This window comes from Giraffa tippelskirchi, chromosome X (assembly GCF_054371585.1).
Source record: "Giraffa tippelskirchi isolate mGirTip1 chromosome X, T2T-mGirTip1v1.2.pri, whole genome shotgun sequence".
In the NCBI taxonomy this organism is placed as follows: Eukaryota; Metazoa; Chordata; class Mammalia; order Artiodactyla; family Giraffidae; genus Giraffa; species Giraffa tippelskirchi.
In genome coordinates, this window is record NC_137289.1 from 33,278,478 (window position 1) to 33,291,372 (window position 12,895).

Here is a 12,895-nt window from a genome sequence, read left to right on the forward strand (position 1 = left end):
TCTAGGCCGAGGCACGCGGCTCCTCGAAATTGCCAAAATGTGACACAGGCAAGAAGTGAGCAAGTGCTCTTGGACAAATGGCACCAGTACACTTGCTAGATACAAGAGGGCCACAAACCTCAATGTGTAAAAAAGAAACACATTATCTGCAAAGTGCTGTAAGTCAAGCACAATAAGTGAAATATGCCTGTATACGCAATGAAATACATCCAGCCACAAAAAAGAAATCTTGAATATGCTACAACATGGATGAACCTTGAGGGCATTATGCTAAGTGAAATAAGTCATAAAGATAGATACTGTATGACCTCACTATTACATGGACAACTATGAAAACAATCTGCCAAAAAAAAAAAGGAAAAACTCACACAAAAGAAGAGATTGGTGGTTGCCAGAGGTGGGAGAAATGGTCAAGGGGCTCAAAGGTACAAACTTAAGTCACAGGGGGAATGTGTAATGTACAGAGTGGTAACTACAGGTAATAATATTTGTATTTTCTATTTGAAAGTTGTTAAGCGAGTAGCTATTAAAAGTTCTCATTATAAGAAAAATTTTGGTGTGGTGACGATGTTAACTAGACTTCTTGTGATCATTTCACAGTATATAAGATAACTGAATCACTGTGTTATACACCTGAAACTAATGTATGTCAATTCCATTCATTACAGTCGCTCAGGCATGACCGACTTTTGTGACCCATGGACTGCAGCACGCCAGGCTTCCCTGTCTATCACCAACTCCCAAAGTTTCCTCAAACTCAGTCCATTGAGTCGGTGATGCCATCCAACCATTTCATCCTCTGTCGTCTACTTCTCCTCCCTTCAATCTTTCCCATCATCAGGGTCTTTTCCAATGAGTCAGGTCTTCCCTTCAGGTGGCCAAAGTATTGGAGCTTCAGCTTCAACATCAGTCCTTCCAATGAATAATCAGTACTGATTTCCTTAGGATTGACTGGTTTGATCTTCTTGAACCCCAAGGGACTCTCAAGAGTCTTCTCCAACACCACAAAAGGATTAATTCTTCTGCTCTCTGCTGTCTTTATGGTCCAAATCTCACATCCATCCATGACTACTGGAAAAACCATAGATTTGACTAGACGGATCTGTGTTGGCAAAGTAACGACTCTGCTTTTTAATAGGCTGTCTAGGTCGGTCTTAGCTTTTCTTCCAAGGAGCAAGTGTCTTTTCATTTCATGGCTGCAGTCACCATCTGCAGTGATTTTGGAACCCTAGAAAATAATGTATGTCAATTGTACCTCAATAAAAAAAAATTATTATAACTGTGGAGGTGGGGGTCACACGAAAGCCTTTTCCCAGGATGTCTGGCAACTATTACCAAAACCATGACAATTAAACCACACCATCTACTCAGCATCTTAGTTACTGGTGTTTACATTGCATTTAATCATTTGGAAGTTTCCAGACCACAAATTGTGACAGTATAGCCTCCTCTGCTTTCCTGACTCCTCATTTTTGCTCTGTAATTTTAGGATTTAGGATCCTTCCTCTACATGAGTACATAAAGACCAGTGTAATAGAGCTCGTTTTGAAACAAAGTGTTAGTCACTCAGTCGTGTCCAAATCTTTGCAATTCTGTGGACTGTAGCCCACCAGGGTCCTCCGTCCATGGAACTTTTTAGGCGAGAATAGTGGAGTGGGGTGCCATTTCCTCCTCCAGGGCATCTTCTCAACCCAGGGATTGAACCCAGGACTCCTGCATTGCACAAAGATTCTTTAGCTTCTGATCCAACAGGAAAGCCCAATTGAGCTCATTTTCAGTTCAGGTCATTCGCTCAGTTGTGTCCGACTCCTTGCGACCCCATGGACTGCAGCACACCAGGACTCCATGTCCATTTTGGGAGAATTCAAACGGACCACGGTACCTCCCTAACAACAAAATGTACCTCCCTAAACAACCAGAGCCCACAGTGGGCTATTGGGCCAGCATTAGGTCTCTATTCCCAGTAGTGGTTACAGAAAGCAAGTCTATTATATTTGCAAAAGAGAAAGGGAAAAGCACATATTAAGTGTTTCTTCTTGGGAGTTCCCTGGTGGTCTAGTGGCTAGGATTCTGATCTTTCACTGCCATGACCCAATTTCAATACCTGGTCAGGGAACTGAGATCATGAAAAGCATGAAGTGTAGACCAAAAAAACCCCAAAAGCCATCAGTACAAAAAATGAATTTCTTCTCATCAGTGGAAATAATCATCTGTAACTATGTGGTGATGGACAATAACTACACTTGTGGTAATCATTTTGTAATGTATGCAAATAACAAATACTATGTTATACACCTGAAACTAATGTATGTCAGTTATACCTCAATTAAAAAAAAACAGAGAAAAGGAAGTTCTTGCGTATTCATGCTGTAGCTTGGAAATAGATGAGAACATTTTCTCGTTTCCCTTGTTTCTTGTGGCTCTTTCACACTTCAGATGTCCACTAACAGATCACTATGTAAACCAGGTGAAGCAAGTCACCAAAATGTCAGGTTTTCTTTCCCTGTGAGCTTCCTTTGCCTGTGTGACAGAGCAGAGGCCTGGGCTTCCCAAGCCCTGGCCAGACCTGACTGTGAGCCCAGCCTCCGGCCTTAGGCTCCCAGCCCTGCTTTCTAGACCCTTCACCTCAGCCCCAACCAGGTCTGCAGCCCAAGTCCATCACAACCCTCACACAGAGTTTCTGCAGCAAAGGTAATGAAAAACCTTTCCTGATTTTTCCTCCTATCAATGCTTCTTTGATACAACTTAAGGTTTTCTATGGTCTCAGGTATTCACCTCTTGATCCCATGACCTAGAAATAAGTCATCATTGCTGCTGCTGCTGCTGCTGCTGCTGCTAAGCCGCTTTAGTCGTGGCCACCTCTGTGCGACCCCACAGATGGAAGCCCACCAGGCTCCCCCATCCCTGGGATTCTCCAGGCAAGGACACTGGAGTGGGTTGCCATTTCCTTCTCCAATGCGTGAAAGTCAAAAGTGAAAGTGAGGTCGCTCAGTCATGTCCGACTCTCAGCGACCCCATAGACGGCAGCCCACCAGGCTCCCCTGTCCCTGGGATTCTCCAGGCAAGTATACTGGAGTGGGTTGCCATTTCCTTCTCCAGTGCATGAAAGGGAAAAGTGAAAGTGAAGTCGCTCAGTCATGCCCGACTCTTAGCGACCCCATGGACTGTAGTCTACCAGGCTTCTGCGTCCATGGGATTTTCCAGGCAAGAGTACTGGAGTTCGGTGCCATTGCCTTCTCCGGAATGGATGAATAAATCTCCTTTATTCACTCATTCCACCTGTGTCAACCGAGCACCTACTCCATTTGGGCCCTGGGCTAGGTGCTGGGAAGAACTCAGGGAGAAAGACAGATGTTTTCTTTCCTGTCATGAAATTTGCCTCCTAACTAGGGATCCAGGCAGTAAACCAAGAAATACACAAACGGTGATGTGTCCATGTAAGGAACGTGGTAGAAGGAGAGAGAATACATGGTTTCTGACTTGGGTTGTGAGGTCAAGGAAGGCCACTCCAGGAAGGGACACAAAAGCTTAAAATGAAGGACACCTAAGCCGGATGAAAGTTGTTGGGCAAAAATCCTGAATTCGGAAGGTTTCATATGTTCTAGGAAAGGCCTAGGAGTGGCTAGGTATCAGGAGTGAGGAGGAAAGAGGCTCCAAAGGAGTCTGGAGAAGTAACCAGGGGGCCGTTGGTGTTGTACGTTCCATGTATGTGGACAAATGTATTAATGACGTGTATCCATCATTATAGTATCAAACAGTATTTTCGCCACCTCCCAAATCCTCTGTTTTCTTCCTACTCCTCCCTCCTCCTGGCAGCCACTGATCTTTTTTCTGTTTTTTGCCTGTCTCCATACTTCTGCCTTTTCCACAATGTTATATAAATGGACTCATACAGCATGTAGCCTTTTGAAACTGGCTTCTTTCACTTACTAATAATGCATTTAAGGTTCTTCCATGTGTTTTAGTAGACTTTTTTCAGATATATTAATGTATCCAAGTGTGGAGAAGTGAAAGTCGCTCAGTCACGTCCAACTCTTTGTGACCCCATGGACTATAGAGTCCATGGAATTCTCCAGGCCAGAATACTGGAGTGGGTAGCCTTTTCCTTCTCCAGGGGATCTTCCCAACCCAGGGATCAAACCCAGGTCTCCTGCATTGCAAGTAGATTCTTTACCCCTGAGCCACAAGGGAAGCCCTAATGTATCCGAAGAGCTAAACAAAAGAATGTCTAAAATCTAAAGAAAAGATTCCACTCCAATAAGAGTTTGCAAGTCATCATTCCCACCCTCACAAGAAAAAAACATGAACGGATTAAAAATCAATGACTATTCTTGGCTCCATCACAGAATTGAAGTCATGGGACCAATTGTAATCCCCAAACTGGAGAAAGAGGTGCTTCTCGAGATTACAGATTATAATGAACACAGATCAGCACACCTGAGGCAGAAAATGCTGAAATCTAAAAAACCGGAACTTGAAAGGTAGCTTCAATGAATTGCTGGTGACTGAGTGTGGACTAACTTGAGAATTAAAAATTCCTAGGGACCTAATCGAAGCAACCCACAATCATAGTGTTTACCCCTAGGATCCTCAACAGGTTTTCTTGGTAAAGATCAGAGAAAAATTGCCTCCTGTTTGACCAAGAAAAAGGGGAGAAGTAACCATTTGAAAACAAGCCAAGAGCATTCTTCGTAACAATGGCCTATGCAGCAAGGGAGAAGACTTCACCGGAGCCTTCTTGGACTTGGGGTGAGGGAAATTTCCAAACTTCAAACCCCCTGGACGTTCACCCTCACAGAAGAGAAGAAAAAAGCTGAGAAGTACTTGTGAAGGTCATAGTCCAGGGGGTCAGGGACACTAAACAACTGAGCCCAAACCATCAGATTATAGAACGTGTCTCCTCAACCCAGACGTGACCAAACATCAGAAAGGGCTCATAATACAGTGGGTCACAGCTGAAAGAACGGAAGGCTCAGACTCTATTTAAGAAGCAGTTTCTATGGGAAACGAAAGACGCCAGCAGACAAACACAAAACACACGTGGAAATTGACTCCTGTGATACTACAGATGCAGACAACAGTCAACACAGCATATCTCTTGGCCAGATAAAAACAAGATGTCATACAGAGGCCTGTGTGCTTCCAAATACCTGATCATTACTGGCTTTCAACAAAAAAAATCACATAGCATGATAAAAGGAAAGAAGAAATAGTCTGAAGAGACAAAGCAAGTGTCAGAAGTGGATTCAGGTATAGCAGAAATTATCAGACTGAGAATTTGAAATAAATATGATCGATATGCTAAGGGCTCTAGTGGAAAAGGTGGGCAAACAACTTGCAAGAACAGATGGATAATGGAAACAGAGAGACAGAAACCCTTAGAAAGAATATACAGGCAATAGTAGAATCAATACTTGTAAAGAAATTAAGAATACATTTAATGGACCCATCAGATGATTGCAAAGGGCTGGGATTAGAATCAGAGAGTTTGACGACATATCAATAGAAACCCCCCCAAACTGAAATGTAAAGAGAAAAAGATTAATAAAACATGGAATAGAAAATCTTCCAATCATTGTGGGACAATTACAAAAGGTATAGCATGTATAATGGGACTGCTCAAAGCAGAAGTCAGAAAAGGAACAGAGGAAATATTTGAAGTAATGAGAGCTGGGGTTTTTCTAAAATTAATGACAGGTCAACACATCTATGAAGTTCAGAGAACACCAAGCAATATCAATGTCAAAAGGAAAAAAAAAGAAAAAAAGAAAACACCTAGGCACATCTTATTCAAACTGCAGAAAACTAAACAGAGAAAATCTTGAAAAAAGTAGAGAATAAAAACACCTTACCTAGAGAGGAACAGAGGTGGTCCCCACAGGGAGTCTTGCTCTATATGCCAGTCTGAGTCTTGCCAGAAGCCTGACCGAATGGCAAGGCCATTAGCCACATCCACGGTTCAGTGAAGATACAGCAAGCCTTCCTGTTGAAGTGACCCGGACAGACATCCACACTGCATGAGGCTCTGCCCGTTGCAATGAGCATCCCTCGCCACACTCAGTAAGGGAAAGGGCCACCTCAGATTCGACGGCAGCTGTGCCCCATTCCTGCTTGTTAGTAGTAGTTGACCGGAGGAGCCATCAGGTGTGCTGATCAGGCCCATTTATGGTCCAAGACCGGGGTCCCCAACCTCCGGGATCTAATGCCTGATGATCTAAGTGGAGATGATGTCATGATAATAAAAACAAAGTGCACAATAAATGTAACATGCTTGAATCGTCCTGAAACCACCATGATCCCCGCCCCATCTGTGGAAAAATTGTCTTCCACAAAACTGGTTCCTGGTGCTAAAAGTATTGGGGATTGGTGATCCAGGAGGTCTTTGTACCTAGACCCTCACAGGGCCAGTGGAAGCAGTGGCTCTTTGGGCAGTATGCCAGGGAGCCAAACACCCCCTGAGAAACTTTCAGGGAGTTGTGAGACCCCATCTGTTCTCCATTTTGCTCGTTCCTGTATGTACCATTTCTTTAGAAGATTCCTGAACCACCTCCACCAGGTGAGTTGAGACATCTGCTTGGATCATGCCACAGTTGGAATTTAGGGTCTTAAGATTACTATAGGGGCTTCTCTGGTGGTCCGGGGAGAAGGCAATGGCACCCCATTCCAGTACTTGCCTGGAACATCCCATGGACGGAGGAGCCTGGTAGGCTGCAGTCCATGGGGTCGCTAAGAGTCAGACACGACTGAGCAACTTCACTTTCACTTTTCCCTTTCAGGCACTGGAGAAGGAAATGGCAACCCACTCCAGTGTTCTTGCCTGGAGAATCCCAGGGACGGAGGAGCCTGGTGGGCTGCCGTCTATGCTGTCACACAAGAGTCGGACACGACTGAAGTGACTTAGCAGCAGCAGCAGCTGGTGGTACGGTGGTTAAGAATCCACCTTCCAACGCAGGGGATGCAGGTTTGATCTCTGGTCAGGGAACTAAGATCCTACATGGCTCGGAGCTACTTAGCCACTCGCACCCACAACTACAGAGCCCATGTGCCTTAATGAATTATCCCACATGAAGCAACGGAGGTCCCACGTGCTGCAACTAAGACCTGGCATAGCCAAATAAATAATTTTTTTTTTTAAATTATTTCACAGCCATGAATCATGTGCACAGTATCGACCAAGGGCCAATTAGAGGCTAATAACAGTGTCCTGAGCTGACCGAAGACACTGGGGCTCCCTGATTCATCTCCAGATTCACCAACAAAGGTGAAATCCAGGGCCGTCACCATGCAGACTCTAGTGGGACTCCGTGTCAGGTTCCTCATAATCTGGTCCTGGCCCCAGATTAGAGTTCCTTATCCAGGATAGCCCATGAATTTCCCTTGACGCCCCAGGATTGCATGAGTAGACCCAGGGATGTCTTTGGGAAAACCCTTGCCCAGAATGTCCAGAAGAGAGCACCTGAATATCATTTTTACATTATTCTTTCCGTTGGTAGGTGCTGTGCTGAGTCCCTCAGTCTGGCCCTTTGCAAGCCTGCCTGGCTCCTCTGTCCATGGGGATTCTCCAGACAAGAATACAGGAGTGGGTTGCCATGCCTTGCTCCAGGGGATCGTCCCAACCCAGGGATCAAACCCAGGCCTCCCACATTGCAGATGGATTCTTTACCGTCTGAGCCACCAGGGAAGCCCATGAATACTGGCGTGGGCAGCCTATCCCTTCTCCAGGGGATCATCCCGACCCAGAAATCGATCTTGGGTCTCCTGCACTGCAGGTGGATTTTTTACCAACTGAGCTACCAGGGAAGCCCCAACTTTTGCTACTTCTGCAATGACTATTTTTTTTCCTTCTGTGCCCAGGAAGAGGGGAGAATTGTGCTTTGGGGCCTGCTGTGGCACCAGAGATTCATAGCAGTTGATCTGACGGGCTTTGTGGGATTCAGGCAAGTGAGCAGAACTGAGGCCAGTCTCCAGCATCAGCAGTATTCATAGCTCTGGAGCATGTGTGCTCATCAGTGAGGGGCCATACAAATCCTCCTTCTGTCTTGGCTGAGGGGCATTGACCCTACTGAGGGAGAACTCAAGACACATCAGTCCTTGCGGCACTGAGAAAATTCTCCCCACTTCTGGGAAGCAGTGGGCTCTTTTTGACTCCTCCACCTTTTTGTTCTGTCTGCCTTATTAGTGTCTTCATCATCTTCGTGGTAGCAAATGTTTCTTGAACACCTACAGCTTGCCAGGTTTTCTTCTGAGTGCTCCACGTGAATCTCTTCATCTTCTTTTCAGTTCTATGAAGTACTATTAAGATCTCGTTGTAGGGATGAGGCTCAGAAAGCTGAAACAGTCTGTTCAAAGTGACAGAGATCTGATTTGAATCCGAGTCCAGTTCCTCTTCTTGCTATAAGGCCTCGCTGCCTCTCACACTTCCTCCTCCCCACCCGCATGCGTCTCCCTCTCCAGGTCGTCTGAGCAGCATAGTCTCTGTGTGGGTCCTGGGTTTCTGTGCTGTTCTCCAGGCAGTGAGCTCAGAGATGGCACTCAGCTAAGCGCTTCCCTTTCTTTGTTGGGGCTGAGACGTTGTCTTAACAGGAGAAACCAGCCACTCCGTATGCAAGCACCATGGTTAAGGGCAGGTGCTCCAAGCATTGGAGATTTCCTAGACTAGTAATATTAGTAAAATAAAACTGGGTTTGGACATGGGTCATAATCTTTTCATTTTACCAATTAAGACCTTGTCATACTCCTCCTACTGCTAATATTAATAACAGAAATAATATCTAAAAAAAGCTTATAGAGAATGATTCCCATGTACTATTTTCAGTCTTTCAAAGAACTACCTGATGTAGTCCTCACAAAAAGCATATTCAATAGGCATTATGTTTATCCCCATTTTGGAGGCAAGGAAATTGACAAAGAGAAACGTTTTGTAAATTACTCCTGACTCTGCTGATAACCATTATGGTAGACTGTGTTTACTCTCTCATCTGTGTTTCATAAAAGATATTTTTAAAAGAAACCATCAAAGGACTTCCCTGGTGGTCCAGTGGTTAAGACTTTGCACTTCCACTGCAGGGGGCATGGGTGCAATTCCAGGTTGGGGAACTAAGATCCTGAGTGCCACAGGGTGTGGCCAAAAAAATATAAGAAAAGAAAAAAAGCAACCATCAAGCACAACCAGAGGCCCTGATCTCAGAATTTAGGAAAATCAACTAAAAGCACGGATGGTTCAGGGTTTGTCTTGAACAAAGTAAATGCTGTGTCTCTGTTTTGTTCTTTGATTTTGTAATTTAATGTGAAAATACTACTATGTGCTTGGAAAATTAAATGACTTCATACATCAGTTCAGTCCCTCAGTCGTGTCCGGCTCTTTGCGACCCCATGAACTGCAGCACGCCAGGCCTCCCGGTCCATCACCAACTCCCAGAGTTCACCCAAACTCATGTCTATTGGGTCGGTGATGCCATCCAACCATCTCAACCTCTGTTGTCCCCTTCTCCTCCTGCCCTCAATCTTTCCCAACATCAGGGTCTTTTCAAATGAGTCAGCTCTTCTCCTCCAACACCACAGTTCAAAGACATCAATTCTTCGGTGCTCAGCTTTCTTTGCAGTCCAACTCTCACACCCATACATGACTACTGGAAAACCCAGAGCTTTGAGTAGACGGGCCTTTGTCAGCAAAGTAATGGCTCTGCTTTTTGATATGCTGTCTGGGTGGGTCATAGCTTTTCTTCCAAGGAGCAAGCGCCTTTTAATTTCATGGCTGCAGTCACCATCTGCAGTATTTTGGAGTCCAAAAAGATAAGTCTGTTACTGTTTCCACTGTTTCCCCATCTATTTGCCATGAAGTGATGGCATGGTCTTCCTTTTTTGAGTGTTGAGTTTTAAGCCAGCTTTTTCACTCTCCTCTTTCATGTTCATCAAGAGGCTCTTTAGTTCCTCTTTGTTTTCAGCCATAGGGGTGGTGTCATCTGCATATCTGAGGTTATTGATATTTCTCCTGGCAATCTTGATTCCAGCTTGTGATTCATCCAGCCTGGCATTTCACACGATGTACTCTGCGTATAAGGTCAATAAGCAGGGTGACAACCTACAACCCTCATGTACCCCGTTACCAATTTGGAACCAGTTCATTGTTCCGTGTCTGGTTCTAACTGTTGCTTCTTGACCTGCCTACAGATTTCTCTGGAGGCAGGTAAGGTGGTCTGATATTCCCATCTCTTGAAGAATTTTCCAGTTTGATGTGATCCACACAAAGGCTTTGGTGTAGCCAATAAAGCAGAAGTAGATGTTTGTCTGGAATTCTCTTGCTTTTTCTATGATCCAACGGATGTCAGCAATTTGATCTCTAGTTCCTCTGCCTTTTCTAAATCCAGCTTGAACATCTGGAGGTTCTCGGTTCACATACTGTTGAAGCCTAACTTGGGGAATTTTGAGAAACACATTGCTAGCATGTGAGATGAGTGCAACTGAGTGGTAGTTGGGACATTCTTTTGCATTGCCTTTCTTTGAGATTGGAATGAAAACCGACCTGTTCCAGTCCTGTGGCCACTGCCGAGTCTTCCAAATTTGCTGGTGTATTGAGTGTAGCACTTTCACAGCAGCATCTTTAGGCTTTGAAATAGCTCAGCTGTTGCCATAGCAGCACTCAAACTTTCCTTCTGAAAACCCTGAGGAAGAGGGACTCATAAACTTCTTCTGAGGCTTCTGCCGCAGCTGCTCACAGGTTGGATGGCCACTCAGGTAATTATTTATTTTTCATTGAAGGATAATTGCTTTACAGCATTCTGTTGGTTTCCGCCCAACATCAACATGAATCAGCCATAGGTGTACATATGTCCCCTCCCTCCCACCTCCCTCCCCATCCCACCCCTCTAGGTTGTTACAATGCCCCTGTTTGAGTTCCCTGAGTCATTCAGCAAATTCCCAATGGCTATCTATTTTACATATGGTACCATATGGTTCCATGTTCCTCTCTCCATGCATCCTACCTTCACTAAGGTATTGAGGGTTAGTAAGGGGGGACTCTTAAAAAATCATCTGCAGTGGTTCTCCCCATTCATCACCCAGAGCCCAAACTTGACCGTGCTCCTGACCTTGCACAGCCATTCAGCCAAATAGCCTCTCCTCAGGAAGGTAAAGGGAGAAAAGGAACTAGGAAAGGACAGGGCATGTTGCTGTGCTAAGTCGATTGAGTCCTGTCCAACTCTCTGTGACCCCATGGACTGTAGCCCAGCAGGCTCCTCTGTCCATGGGATTCTCCAGGCAAGAATACTGGAGTGGGTTGCCATGCCTTCCTCCAGGGGATCTTCCTGAGCCAGGGATGGAAACCGAGTCTCTTGTGTCTCTGGGAGTGTTCTTTACCCCTAGTGCCACCTGGGAAAGGCCCTTAGGAGAGAGGGTCAAGAATGATCTGTCTCAGTCATATGTGAGAAAAAAATCCCAGCATTTTCCTTCTCATGTTGGAGCCTGGGCTCCATGAGGGAGTTCTAAATAAGACCTTTCCATAAATAAACACCCTGCCTCATTGGCTTGGCCTTAGACATCTTGGATTTGGCTCCAAGTCAATTCATCAAAAGCCATCGTTTTACCAAAAGTCAAGACACAGAATGACCCAGTGAACAAGTAGGTCATTCTTTGAAGGATTAAGTTACTATATGACTAATGTGCCAGGGCTTACCAAACTTACCAACTTACCGAAACCTTTACTGTGGTTTTGTGTATTTACTTCAGCTTGTTGTTACTTAATATATAAAAATGCACATATTTAATATATACATTTCGATGCGTTTGGACATATATACAAAACCATGAAACCATCACAATGTTGTTATTTGTTTTAAGAGAAGAAATAATCTGGTTTTTCTAAAGATTCTATTTATTTATTTGTCTGCACTGGGTCTTTGTTGCGGCAGGGCAGATCTTCCATCTTCATTGCAGTATGTGGGCTCTTTAGTTGCAGCATGTGAACTCTTAGCTGCTGTGTGTGGCATCCAGCTCCTTGACCAGGGTTCCAACCCGGGCCCCCAGCATTGGGAGTGCAGAGTCCCAGCCACTGAACCACCAGAGAAGTCCCAATGCTGGTATTTTTAAATCCAGAGTTTACTGCGGTTTTCTTTGGGCACAGTGGCATGGCCAAGGGCTGGGGAGAGCCAGTTCCATAAGGTTCTGTGCCTGGATGCTCCCCCTCCCCATTCTTCAGTCCCTCCTTCCTCTGGGATAGGCAACTGGAGAAGACTCTCTTCCTCTGCCAGCAAATGACCCCCTCCTCCACCCCAACCCCCAGCTACAAGGGGAACTTGGCTGAGGGCCTTCTCCTTCTCCTCACAAACCCTTTCCTGGGTGGTTTCTACCTGGGAATTCCATTTGAAGAAGAAAGGCAAGGTCTTCCTGCTTCTTTTAAATAATGTGATTATCCTGCATCAGTGCTCAGGGACCACTCCTCCTGGCTTCAGGCAGCACTCAACCAAGAGCCTTCTTTGCAGTAGTAAATTAGCTGGAACCCAGGTTCTCTCCAGGATGTTGAAGGTGACAGGATATATCTGAAGGCCACATGATCAGCTCTGAGCTGGGGAGGGAGGGCTATGGTTTCCACCTCTGGGAGAGGGGAGGGAGAGGGAAGAGTCTTACACTGGCCTAGACAGAGTCTCCTCTTGCATTTCCTCTACAGAGCCAGGAACTCCCCCTCCCACTAGAGTGGTTTCTATCTGCGCCGCCCCCAACCCCACATACCCTCCACAAAAGGGAAAGCGGGGAACAGAACTATGAGAGAATCAGGTTAACACCCAGCTCCCTCTTCTCCATAAAGCCCTATGAGCTGCCCCTGTAGAAGTGGCCCTTGGGGTCCTTGCCTCTGACCTCATCACCATGAATGTGGCTCAGGCCTGCCTGGGAACACACTCTC